The sequence below is a fragment of the Sus scrofa genome, chromosome 14 (assembly GCF_054392235.1).
Source record: "Sus scrofa isolate SSC_HxYL_T2T_F1_AM1 chromosome 14, Sscrofa_HxYL_maternal_Yorkshire_Landrace_v2.0, whole genome shotgun sequence".
Taxonomy (NCBI): Eukaryota; Metazoa; Chordata; class Mammalia; order Artiodactyla; family Suidae; genus Sus; species Sus scrofa.
In genome coordinates, this window is record NC_139396.1 from 60359019 (window position 1) to 60372818 (window position 13800).

Consider the following 13800-nt stretch of genomic DNA (forward strand, 5'->3'; position numbering starts at 1 on the left):
CATTGCATTACCTGCCACTTTGCAGCTAGGTGAGGCCATATGACTAAGTTCTGGCCAATGAGATGCAGGTAGAAGTGATATGTGCTACTCTGGGTCCTGCTTTTGAAGGAAAGTGGTAGGCTTCCATTTAGCATTCCCCCTTCCCACTAGCTGGAATGCAAATATGATGGCAGGAGCTGAAGCAGCCGTATTGGACTATAAGGTAAAAGCCAAATGTTTTAGATGCTGAGCAACAAAACAGAAGGAGCCTGGGACTACAGAGCCACCCTAGACTACCTACCCAGCCTATGTTAGAGAGGAAGCTTCTATTTTGTTTAAGATGTTCCTTTTTTGGATTAACTGTCTGTGAATCTTTATCCTACATTCTTCCACCTGGGGACATAACTACCTAGGATAGCCAAGCTCATTCTGATGGATTTCATGAGTTGATATAGGTTAGTTATGAACATTTGCGGCACCTGCTTAATCAGATGCTTTCCTCTGCTGCTTCCAAAGTGAGTCAGGCCTTGGGGAAGAGGAAGTCAGCTTATCTGTTCAAAGCCAGGACCATATGTTCTCCAGTGTTCAGCAAGCCAGATGGAGCTCTATCCATCCCCATTTTATTTACCCCCTAGAGACCCCAGGATCTGAAGGAAGCACTAAAAGGAGTGGTGATAAATTCTCAGGAATAATAACAAACATCATTAAATTTTCTATTAAATTTAGTGTTTCCCAACCTCCAAGCAACAATGTATCTCGTTCAAGATTTTTTGTCCTTATCTGTGTATAACAGTAATGTTACATTTACATGGTCCTTACAATGTATAAGATACTATTCTAAGTAAACTCATGTAATCCTCACAAAGATCCTATGAATTAGGATTATTATCTCCATTTCTCACATAAAGAATCTGAGGCACAGAAAGTACAGCTTATAAACAGAAAAGCCAGATTCAAACCCAAGAAATCTGACTCCTGAGCCCAGCACTTAACTACTCTGTCATATTGCCAGGATATTATCTAGTACATGACTTAGCAGACTACAGCCCAAGGCCAAATCCTGTTCTGATTTTTGTAAATAAAGTTTTATTAGAACACGGCCATATCCACTTGTTTCTATTATCTATGGCTGCTTTCAGCCTAGAGTGGCCTAGTTGACTCTGTAACACAAGCCATATGGGTCATAAAAAACTAAAATATTTATTATCTGGCCCTTTATAGAAAAAGTTGGCTGACCCCTGATCTAGTCTTTTACTATTTTTTCTTAAATCAGCTCATTGTACTCCAATAAAATTATCTTAAGGAAAGATTTTCCACCATCATCCCCTCCTCCACAAAGAAATTGTATTATCATTACCATAAATGGAAAGCCAATACTCACTGAAAGGCAGGGAAGGAAAAAAATGTAAAAACAGTGGAAACAACATGGTATTACATTCTAGTCAAGCACTGTTAAACCTGCCCAGGCTCTGAGTCCAATGCCTGCTGTCTGCTTGCTAACGAGAGGGATTAGGGCAAGTGCTGGGAGCCCAGAGCACAGGACTAAGCTTTCCTCCACGACCTGAGGATTAAGTGATTGGAATGAGAACACGCTTTTCTCTTTGTGAGTCATGAGGTTATGTGACACAGTGCCCCGAATCATCTCACGTCCCATCGAAAATCATCTCACACGCCAAGCAAGGACATCGTGCATATGAATCACAAAGAAAACAATGATGACATGGATGCCATCCTCTCAAACTGGTGACCTTGTTTATGTTTTTAAGTGGCCTTAACCATAAACATCACTGCTACTCTGAGAAGCATGCTTTGGGAAGATCGTACTTACTGTTTGACTTGGAACTTGAATGCCAGCTCACAGACAATCAGAAAGTAAGAAATACATGCAATATGAGTCTAGAGGGAGAAGCCAAAGATTTCAAATAGCTTGCCCAGGGCCACCTGGCTGAACCAAGATTTGGACCCGAGGGCTTTCTCTGGATTTTGAGATATTCATCAGTTCTAAACTTTGAGAAACATTGTCTCCAAGCTCAAAATCATAAGGAAAGGTTTGCTGTCTTTCCATGAAAATATGACTCCTTATGAAAATAAAGTTAAACACAACTAACAATCACTCTTTTAAAGATTTATTTGAATAGATCACGTTTTTAAACATACGTGCCTTCCTATGGCCGAGAAGGATCCCCCTCTTAGACTTCACCTCTTCCCTCTCCCCCTTGTCCAAATGCTCCTGCTGGACTGGTTGACAGATTTAGGGGGCTGTCCTATGCATTGTAGGGTCCTCAGCATTTCTGACCTCTACCTACTAGATGCCAAGAGTACCACCCTCCTCAGTTATGACAGTAAAAAAATGTCTCCAGGTATTGCCAAATGTCCCCCAGAGACGGAGGGGGCACCAATATAGCTAATGTTGTATCCGTTTTTGGTTTGAATATGTATGTTGACAAGCCACTACAGCAGAAGCATTCTAAACACATCCTACCCTCCAACGAGAGTACGTTCTACCATTCAGAGGACTACATATGGTTTATTCACTGTGATGGATTTGGGGCATGCAAGCTTGAGCCCCGGTTGGGGCAGAGCAGAATTGTTTGGCATAAGAAAGAGTGAGGAGCTGGATTTGAAGTTTTGAGAAAGAGTTGGAGGACCGCTCCAACTGGACTGTTCAACCCACTGGAAAAAAAGAAACTCAGTGGCAACCAGTACCAACGGGGAGTTCCCTTGTGGTGTACCAGATTAAGGATCTGACGTTATCACTGCAGCTGCCTGGGTCATTGCTGTGGTGCGAGTTTGATCTCTGGACTGGGAACTTCCATATGCCATGGGTACAGCAAAAAAAAAAAAAAAAGTCAAATACAAACTGCATCCCCCTACTGTGTCACAATACAGGCAAACAAGCAAAGCTCATTTAAAATGGGAAAAAAAGCAATCACCAGTAGCTAATTGTTCAAAAGGGAGAGATTAGGTTCAGGGAAGTGAACTTTTCCTTGTTGTGGTAAAATTAAACCCAACACAGAAATCAGGTTAATTTCTTGGGGAAAAAAGTAATGATCTCACACAGCAAGATGCCCTATGCGAATTCTGTGAGCCTGAGACCTCCAGAGAAACGTTTATCAATGAGTATTTTCACAGCCTGGCCTTTTCATCTAGAGTTAATTGATAAGAGTCTCCAGGTCTCTCTGGTTTGTGGTTAGTTGTTTTCATTATTTATGTTTTGCTACATGCAGATGAGATAAAGTTTTCACATTAGCCCTAAACACCAACAATTAATAGCATAGGAAGTGCTGAAAGTGGGAGGCACTGGGCCAAGCCTGGTGGGTCAAGCAAGGACACATGATGTACTGTTTATCTCTTTGACCCCAACACCCCTCCCCCCCCCTCCACCCCCGGGCACTGCCAGCACCCTGGTCCAAAGAACTGTCAGGATCATCCTCCCTGGTCCCTCCGCCTCCTCCCTCACACCACTGCTATTGATTGATTCCCTTCACAGCAGCCACGGAAGTCCTATCAAAATGTAAGTCAGACCATGTCACTCTTCTGTTCTAAAGCCTCCTGTTAACTGAAGTGGCAGTCAAGGTCCCACAGTGGCCCCAAGGCTCTGCTCAATCTGCTCCTCATTACCTCACTGGATTTGCTTCTTATGACTCTCCCCCTGTCCCTCGGATTGCTCCACCACCAACCAGACCAACCTCCCTGATTTTGCCTAAGCATTCCAGGGGCACTTCGACCTCAGGGCCTTTGCACTTACTGTTCTCTCTGCCTGGAACACTCTCTCAGTTATTGAAATGCCTCACCCTCCCACTTCCTTCAGGTCTCTGCTCAAATGTTAGTGAAGACCCCTTGACTTCCCTGTCTAAAATGGAAGACACACCCACCCCTCTCCCAACTCCCTATTTCTCCTTTACCAGTTTAAACTTTCTCCATAGCTCCTTATTACTGCCCCCCATATATGACCATCTCTCCCACTAAAATGTCAGCACCATGTGAGCAGGAATCTTTCTCTATTTTGTTGAACTGCAACACCCAGAACAGCGTCTGGAACAATAGACAAATACTGTACTAAATATAGTATATAATATAAACCAAATAGTATAACATAATATATAACATAATTATATGTAAAATGTGTGGTAATATATTTATAAGTATAATAATGAAATATCAGTATATGCTTATAATTATGTTACACACAATTATAACATAATTAAAAATGTGTGCAGTATATTTACATTATAACATATGTTTTATATATATATGTCTTAGTTCAAGCTGCTATAATGGACATATCATAGACTGGGCAATTTAAACAACAAACATTGACTTCTCACAGTTCTAGTGGCTGGAAAGTCCTAGATCAAAGTGCTGGCAAATTCAGTGTTTGATTAGGGCCAGATTCCTGGTTCATAGATAGCTGTCTTCTCCCTTTGTTCTCACATGGCAGAAAGAGGGCAAGGAAGCTCCCTTTTATAAGGATGTCGGTCCCATTTATGAGGGCTTTACCCACATGACCAAATACCTCCCAAAGGCCCCACCTCCTAATACAATCACCTAGGAGGTTAGGATTTCAAAATATGAATGTGAGGGAGGCACATGCATAACAACAGATAAAACATAATAATTCATTCAATACATAGTATATATAATGTATTGCATGTAATTATAATGTATACCATATATAGCATAACATTATTAAATGTAGTTATAATTCTAATATTAATATATAGTGTATAAAATATAAATAGTAATATTAAAATATGGCTGCTCCTTAAACACTCACTAAAGGAATCAATTCACTAATTAATGGCTGAGATTCATGCCCAAAACAAGCTTTCTAAGCTCTGAAATTTCTTTTCCTCCTGCACCAACCCTACCAGTTTCCCACAAATGCCCCCACACCCTCCTCTTCCACTCCCTCCAGCCCAGGTCAAGTACCAAAGTCATCTGGAAGACTCTTTCATCAATCCAGCCTCAACAATGGACTCCTTTACTAACTGAGGTCAGCATTTGCCCTCTCTGCCATGCAAGCTGGCATGTTATCATGTCCAATGTAATACTTTACCAATTCTTTGATCATTCTATGTGTACTAATCATGCCTGCCTCTACCGAGTAGAACTCAATAAATACTGGTGGTTCTGAGATGAGGGACCAAGCTACAGGATTTATCACTTATTTTCCCTACTGTACCTAGATCCATAGTAGAATCCAATAAGCCTATCTGGACAGTTTAAATATCCTAGGGTAGAATAAATCATTATTCAGCAAATATTTGCTCCCTCCCTTCCCTGACCTCCACAGAAGAAGTGTTCCCCTTCCCCTTGATTGCTGGCCTTGACCATGGACCTGCTTTAGTCAATGGCACATAAGTAGAAATGACAAGCTGACATGGGCTTTAATAGGATCACTCTGGCTGCTGTGTTGAGAGCAGGCTGATGGAGGGCAAGAGATGACTGCCAGTGGGCTGGCCCAGATGATGGGAGTGGAGGCGGTAAGAAGGGCTCAGTTCTGGAAACAGCTCAAATGTGGAGCAGACAGGATTGGTTGATGGATCGTATGTGAGATATGAGAGGAAAAGAGAATCAAGGATGATGACAGGTTTGAGATCTGTTCAAGAGAAAGGAAGGAGCTGCCATTTAATGGCATTGGGAAGACCATGAAAGGAGTAGAGTTTTGTCTGGAGACTGAGTTTGATTTTGAACATGTTAAGTTTGAGATTCTTATGAGACATCCTAGAGGAGAGGTTGGGTAGGCAATTGGCCATGCAAGTCTAGTATTCAGGGGAACCACGAAGCAGAAGACAATACATTTGGAAGTAATACACACTGAGATGGTACTTAAAGTCATATACAAATAATCATAGTGAGCTAGGGAGACCATTGCCTGATGGTGTGTGTGTGTGTGTGTGTGTGTGTGTGTGTGTGTGTGTGTGTGTGTGTGTGTGTATTTCCCAGGAGAATTGAAAACATGTCCACAGAAAAACTTATACACAAATGTTCACAGCAGCATTATTCATAATAGCCCAAAAGTAGAAAAAATCCAAGTTTTTTTTGTTTTTTTTTTTTGTCTTTTTGCTATTTCTTTGGGCCGCTCCCGTGGCATATGGAGGTTCCCAGGCTAGGGGTCGAATCGGAGCTGTAGCCACTGGCCTACGCCAGAGCCACAGCAACGCGGGATCCAAGCCGCGTCTGCAACCTACACCACAGCTCACAGCAACGCCAGATCGTTAACCCACTGAGCAAGGGCAGGGACCGAACCCACAACCTCATGGTTCCTAGTCGGATTCGTTAACCACTGCGCCACAATGGGAACTCCACAGAAAAAATCCAAGTGTTTTATCAACTGATAAATGCGTAAGTAATTGTGGTCTACCCATATAACAAAATGTTATCCAACCATAAAAAAGAATGAAGTACTGACTCATGCTTCAACACAGATGAACCTTGAAAATATTATGCTAAGTGACGCCAGACACAAAAGGACAAATTTTGTATGTGAAGGGGAGAATAAACAATCCCAAAATATGCCTCTTTGGCATAAGGATTATTTCAGGCTGATTATTTTTAAGAAACAGCAGACTTAGGGGAAGGTCTGAAAACTGAGTAGAAGTTAGCATTTTGTAAGAGACTGTGAACCTGTATAAGGGAGATCTCCATTTGTAAGGGTGTCTCCTGTGCTGTACCAGGAAGGGAGGGGGGTGACTCTAAATCCCTAGAAACTCTTATTGATGGAGAAGGAAATAACTTATACCTGCATAACAACTTTACTCTTGTTTACTGTGTTTTTCCTAGTAACCTCCATAGCTGACTCCCCCCACCAACATCTTTTTTTGTCTTTAGCTAGAGATGTTGGGCCATTTGGGGGAGCTTATAAATTTTTCTGGGTAGCTTGGGCCATTTGGGGAAGCTTGTAATTTTTCCAGGTCTCTCCCACGCATACAGGAGGTATCTATGTTATTAAACATTAGTTTGTTTTTCTCCTGTTAATGTCTTTTATTACAGAGGTGTCTCAGCCAAGAACCTAGAAGGGTAGAGGGAAAATTATTTTTCCAATCCCATATATTATTCCATTTATATGAAATGTCCAAAACAGGCAAATCTATAGAAACAGAAAGTGAATTAGAGATTACCAGGGGCTGAGGAAGCGCGTGAGTGAAAATGGAGAGCGACTGCTAAGGGGTATAGGTTTCTTTTAGGAAGGAGGAAAGTGTTCTAAATTTAACTTGGCGATGATTTAGGTTAAAGTTGCACAACTCTGTGAATACACTTGAAACACTGAACTGTACACTTGAAATGAATAAAATCTATGGCATGCAGCTTATATCTCAATAAAGCTATTTGTAAAAAGCAAACAACTTAAGCTGTTTCTCCAGGGCAACCTGAGCTAACATACCCCAAAGCAACAGACCACATGGCCAGAGAAGCAGGATGCCTCAGATACCCTGATTCCTAAAACTACAACTAAGAAACAAAACAAAAATATCCTAAGACAGTGATGAACCCCAGCCTCTTTGTTCTTTCCCTTAAAAAGCAAAAAACCCTACCTCAAAGACCACATTGGAGTGGGTCTGAGGATTGTCTCCCAGGCTCTTCCTTGGCACCTGCAGTAAACGCCGTACTTCCTTCACCACAGCACAGTCAGCAGATTTGCTTTGCATCGGCTTTGGGTGAGTGGACCCAAATTCAACGATTCAGTACATGTAGAGGTAGATGGCAAGTGGTGGCAAGTGCCAATTTCTAGTTCACAAGGTCATATGGGACATATAAGCACAGAAAGAACTTGGAAAAGATAAATGCCACATCAGTAACAGTGGTTACCTCTGGAGATGAGACTGAGAGCAAGGAACAAGAAAACTTTCATTTGTTTCTTTTACATAATTCTGCCTCGTATGACTTTGTCACCATGAGCATAAACGATTTTGTCACTGTGAAAGGGTAAAAAAGTCAGCTCAGGAGTTCCAGTTGTGGTGCAGCAGAAGTGAATCCAGCTAGGAACCATGAGGTTGCAGGTTCGATCCCTGGCCTCACTCAATGGGTTAGGGATACGCTGTTGCCGTGAGCTGGGGTGGTCATAGACGGGGCTCAGATCCTGCGTTGCTGTGGCTGTGGTGTAGCCCGATTCAACCCCTAGCCTGGGACCCTCCATATGCCGCGGGTGTGGCCCTAAAAAAGCAAAAAAAGAAAAAAGTCCGCTCAAAGGCCACCTCCTCCAAGAAGCCTCAGGGGCTCACGTCAGGATTTCTCCTCAGCATCGCAGTTAAATTTTGTTCCTTCTGCCGCTTCAGCACTTGCCACTTGAGAAAAATTAACTGTTCTGGTTGTGAGACAGGAGCGGAGGGAGCAGGGCACAACCTTTAAAAGAATGACGCAGGCTTCGAAGACACAGTAGAAACTAGTTAGAACTTACCAGGTCCAAGATGGCGGAAGGTTCAACTTCCGGGGGCTGGGTCTCATTATGCGCTCATTGTAATACATTAGCATGCTAAACGACACGCCCACCAGCGCCATGACAGTTGAGGCCAACCTTTTATAAGGCCAAAAAGTGAGCTGTGGCCAATTCCTAGAAATCCCCACCCCCTCCTCCCCTAAATAGTTGGAATAACCCTCCCACCTAATTACATAGGGTAATTAGCCAATGAAATTACCCAGCCCATAAAATTACCCAGGCCCCCATCTTTCAGGGCTGCTTTGGACCGTCTGGCTTCTGTCTATGGGATGTGTGTCTCTCTCAATAAACCTGATTTCACTTGGCTCATTCTTGAATTCTTTTCTGCATGGACCTTCACCTGGCTGCCAGTCCCAGAAACTCACCAGAGATCTGGGACAGGACCATCCTCTCAAGCCCCGTTTTCCTGCAACCTCTTTACAAATGATACTAATAAATCTATTTCTTGCCTATCACTTTGCCTCTGGCTGAATTCCTTCTGCACTGAGATATAAAGAACCTGAGCTTCATTGAGCCCTGAGATGAGTTGTGTGGTTTCAGTTCCAGAAGACTGTGGGTTCGAGTTCCAGCTGAAGTGCACCTGGGTTGAGTCCCATCCAAAGGAGTGCTGGTTCAGTTGCGCTGGAGGACAGAGATTGTTTACTTCATCTCTGGTGCCCAGCCTATAAAAGGAACTTAATAATACTATCTGGGGAATGACTGACTGGGGAGTGTGTGAGTAAATGAATGAGTTTGGCTATGCCCACAAGCAACAAAGAATCCCACCTACCTTTGCCCAAGCTCACCCTACTGAGACTGGCTAAATGACAAAGTGGCCATTTGGAGATGCTGGGTGCCCTGAGGTGCCTGGGATTAATTATACAGCCGCCAACACCTCAGCAACACGGATTTGCAAGTCTTAATTACATGCAGGGGACCAGCAGGAACAACTGGTTCTCCAACCCAGACCCCAGAGTCTCCAATGTTACTCTTTTCCCCTTTTCTTCTGACACATCCAGCTCCACAGAGAAAGCATGGGGGTGGAGAGGCAGAAGGGTAAGAGATATGCTTCAAACAGGAAAGGAAGGAGTTCCTATGGTGGCTCGGTGGTTAACAAACCTGACTAGCATCCATGAGGACTCGGGTTTGATCCCTGGCTTGCTCAGCCCGTGAAGGATCTGGCATTGCTATGAGCTGTGGTGTAGGTTGCAGACTCGGCTCAGATCCCGAATTGTGTGGCTGTGGCGTAGGCCAGCAGCTGCAGCTCCCATTTGACCCCCAGCCTGGGAAACTCCATATGCCGCCAAGTGTGGCCCTAAAAAGAAAAAACACACAAAAAAAAAATTCTTTAAAAGGAAAGAAGAGAAGACTCAGGCTGCAGGGGGCTGGCTTTTCAACTTGAGCTCTGGACCCTCGAGGGGAAAAATGTCTTGTAATTTAAGGAAATGGCTCAGCCAGAGGTGTCAGTTGAAAGCTAGGTCCTTGCCCACAGTCAGATCTGCATTACAAATGCCTTTCAAATCCCCCTGGGGAAGATGGGAAGTTTTTGATAAGGTTTTTGATAAGATTTTTGATAAGGTTTTCATAAGGTTTTGATAAGGTTTGTCTCCTCCAACCTCCTGAATTTCAGCTCCTGGATCTGCATTTGACCTCTGGTTTTAAAGCATCTGACAGCCTATCTACCTTTCCTGTATGCATCACTACTGGTAAACAATTAAGAAACCAATTGAGGAAAAAAAAGGAGAATGTTACATGAGCTCAATTGAAAAGCAAACAGAGGTTCAAATCCCAGCTTCACTACTTATCAGCTTTGTGGCCGGCCCTGAGCAAGGTAATTGACTTCTCTGAGCTTCAGTGACACCATCCTTTTTCTTATTTTACATCCTCTCACTGTTTAGTGCTTGGAAATTTTTATTCACTCAAGATTTTGCCTTGGAATCAAGGCACTGTCATCACTGGAATCCTCTTCTAAAATGCAAAAAAACCCTTTAAAAATCTTACTTGAACATCCAAGAATGGATCCATTTATCAGAATTAAATAATCAGTTGCTTAGCAGGGCCTTGATGATGGGAGAGGACAGGTCAGGATTGACTGGGGAAAAGAAAAAGGAAAAAGTTACTCCCAGAAGAAGGGAGGACAGAGTTGATGACCAAGAGAGTTCTGGGGACAGGATCCAGGTCTCAGTTTCCCCGTCGCAAATAACAGAGACTATAGGGTAAACTTTGTTGAGTATTACCAGCCTTCAGGAATCATGTAAGGGATACTCTATTTATGTTTACAAAACCCTCATTTTACAGATGATGAAACCGAGGCCAGGAAGATTAAATAACTTACTCAAGGGCACACTACCAGTGTATGAGGGAGCCAGCTTGAAATTCCAGAGACTTTAGTTGACAACAGCAGACAACTTAAGGTTCTTCAGAGGCACCGAGATCTTACACAAGGTTGCAGAAAGGACATGACAAAAGGAGGGAGCAAGGTAAGAAGTCACTGAAAGACAAACCCCAGCCATTCCCCAACTGCTGCAGATCTGCTGCCCTCTGCAGCCGAGATCTCCATTGCAGACACAGCGTCCTGTCTTGAGTGGGTCCCTGAGAAGGGCTGGCTGGCAGGGACACCCTTTCCTTCTTCAATCCCTCTGGCTCCAGTTGGTCCAATGCCCCTGAAACTGTTACCATGGAGACTATGTCTTCAGTGGCCAGAGGAGGGAAAGGGCTGGCACTGGGTTAGGGGAGTGAATGCTGGAGGCCCTGGGGAGATGGTGCCAGGGTTTGCCAGATGGCTGAGGGCAGGAGGCAAGCCCATCTCCATAAGGCAAGTCGCTAGTTGTGCCAGGGTCTGCCAGACTCTCCTCAAAGCTACCAGAAAAAAACAAAACAGAAAAACAAACAAACGAAACAAGGATGACAACAAAAAGCACAGAAATGCCAATTTTTATCTGTCTTTAATTACGTCGTAAATATCTGCGCAACACCTACTGTGTGCAAGATACTATGCAGGGTCCTGGGATATGATTATAGACAACGCACAGATCCTTTGAAATTCAACCATAAGTCCCCAGTACAGAATAAGTTTCCTACACAAAATAGTGTAAGAACCTCTAGCAGAGAGGATGTGAATTAGCCCAACAAGAAACAGCCCTTGGTTTGGTTTTCATTTTGAGCTTCTTTGATTGGCATGGTTATTTTCATATTAACATTAATAATAATAATATAGGAGTTCCCTGGTGGTCTAGTGGTTATGATTTTGCACTTTCACCACTGTGCCCAGGTTCAATCCCGGGTCTGGGAACTGAGATCCCCACTCAAGCCGCTGTATGCTGCAGCCAAAAACAACAATAATAATAATAGTGGTGGTAGTAATAGTAATAACTAACATTTAATCAGCACATACTACGTGCCTAGCATGAAGGAACTTACATGCATCAGCTCATTTCATTTTCAGCATCAGGCTATGATGTAGACATTGTTACTATTAACCCCTTCTCACAGACAATGAAATTGAGGCTCAGAGAGGTTTATATTCATTAATCCAAAGACAAACATCTGATGTATTCATTTCCCATCGCCACTATCATAAATTATCATAAATTTAGGAGCTAAAAACAATGCAGTATTATTCTCTTACAGGTCTGAAAGTCAGAAGCCCGAAATCAGTCTAACAGGACTAAAGTCAAGGTGACAGGAGGACTGGTTCCCTCTAGAGGCTCTGAGGAGAGAATCTATTTCTCTGCCTTTTTTGGCTTCTAGTGGCTGCATGCCCCCTTCCCTGGCTTGCAGCCCCTTCTTTCATCTTCAAACCATGTCCCCCTAATCTCTGCTCCGTCTTGTTAGAGACTGGATGCTTGTATCCCCCAAATGCATATGTTGACACCTGATGCCCAGTGCAGTGGTGTTTGGAGATGGGGCCTCTGGGAGGTGACTAGGTCATGAGGGTGGTGCCCTCATGAAAGGGCTTAGTGCCCTTTATAGGAGAGACCCCAGCGAGTCCCTCACCCCCTCCTCCCTGTGAGGACACAGCAATAAGAAGCTACCTATGAACCAGGAACTGGGCCCTTGCCAGACATCAAATCTTCTGGCACCTTGATCTTAGACTTTCCAGCCTCAAAAATTATGAGAAGTAAGTGTTTGTTGTTTATAAGCCACCCAGTCGTGTAGTATTCGGCTGCAGTAGCCCAAGTGGATGAAACATGTTCATATTCCTTAACCTGACCCTCTTTCCTCTCTTATAAGGTGCCTCATAATAACACTGGGTCCCCTGGATAATCCAGGATAATCTCCCCATCTCAAGATCCTTAACTTCACCACATCTACAAACTCCCTTTTGCCACATAAGGGGATATTCACAGGTTCCAGGGATTAGGGCATGAACATATTCAAGGGCTGTTATTCAATCTTCCATAACTAGAAGTAGCAGAACCAGATCTGCCTGACTGCAGAGGCCATTCTGTGAACTACCTGGCCAGCAAGAGCTCCCCTGACACCTCATCCAGCGGGAGATGCCTGGGCTCTCCACCCAGCACACAGGGATTTCCATAAAGCCAGGCCCTAAACAAACTCTGCTGGTGCCCGATCTCCCGGGTGAGCACTCTCATGCACCAGTCTGGAGCATATATTCAGCAGAACAAGGAAGACAGCGGGCTTTGAGATCAGACAGTCCTGGGCTTCAATCTGCACAATGACCTCTACCAGCTCTGTGACCTTAGGCATACACTTTGCCTTCTCTGAGTCTCCATTTCTCCATCTGTAAAGTGGGCATGATTAGACCCCCCCTCACAGGGCTGTTGGGCAAGATAAATGAGGTTATGGCGAGAATGAGCTTAACACAGATCCAGCACAGAGCTGGAGTTCAATAGATAAGAATTAGGAGGAGGAGGAGTATCATCACCACCATCATTTTATTGACTAGGTAGAATTTTGTGATCAGTCAGCCCTCCTTGAATGATCTTATTTATACCCCAGCTGCTCTCCTTGGACTTCACCTTGAAGATCTTCGAGGTTAAAAAGCAAAACACTCTCTTAGGACCCAGGCACTTCTTAGAGAACCCCAGGGGTAGGCAAGAAAGCTCCAGTCACAGGCAAAATGTTTAACAGAACAAATATGAAGTGCTAACAACTTCCTAAGAGAAAAACAATTCCGAGATTTCCATCCTGATTCCCAGCCCCATTAAAGGAGTGTGCATTCTAAGAACTAAGGTAACAATGTATTTAACCTTAGTCACACCAACAGCTTTTCAAGGTCCAGATATGTGATGGGAAAACATAACAAGAAGCGAGCTGATGCATTTCCGCCCTGAAAATGCACTAAAGGCTATAATTAAAAAGCTCCTGGAGTCGTTCCTAATGAATAGCCCACCCCCCAAAAAAATATTTTGACAGGCGGGGCTGAATTATTCAAAAGA

General features: G+C 43.6%; 1 protein-coding gene across 8 annotated transcripts in view; it reads right to left on the reverse strand.

The window, feature by feature from the left end:
- RPH3A (rabphilin 3A) overlaps positions 1 to 13800 on the reverse strand; it is a 334433-nt gene that overhangs the window by 240084 nt on the left and 80549 nt on the right. The gene's annotated exons all lie outside the window — the stretch shown is intronic.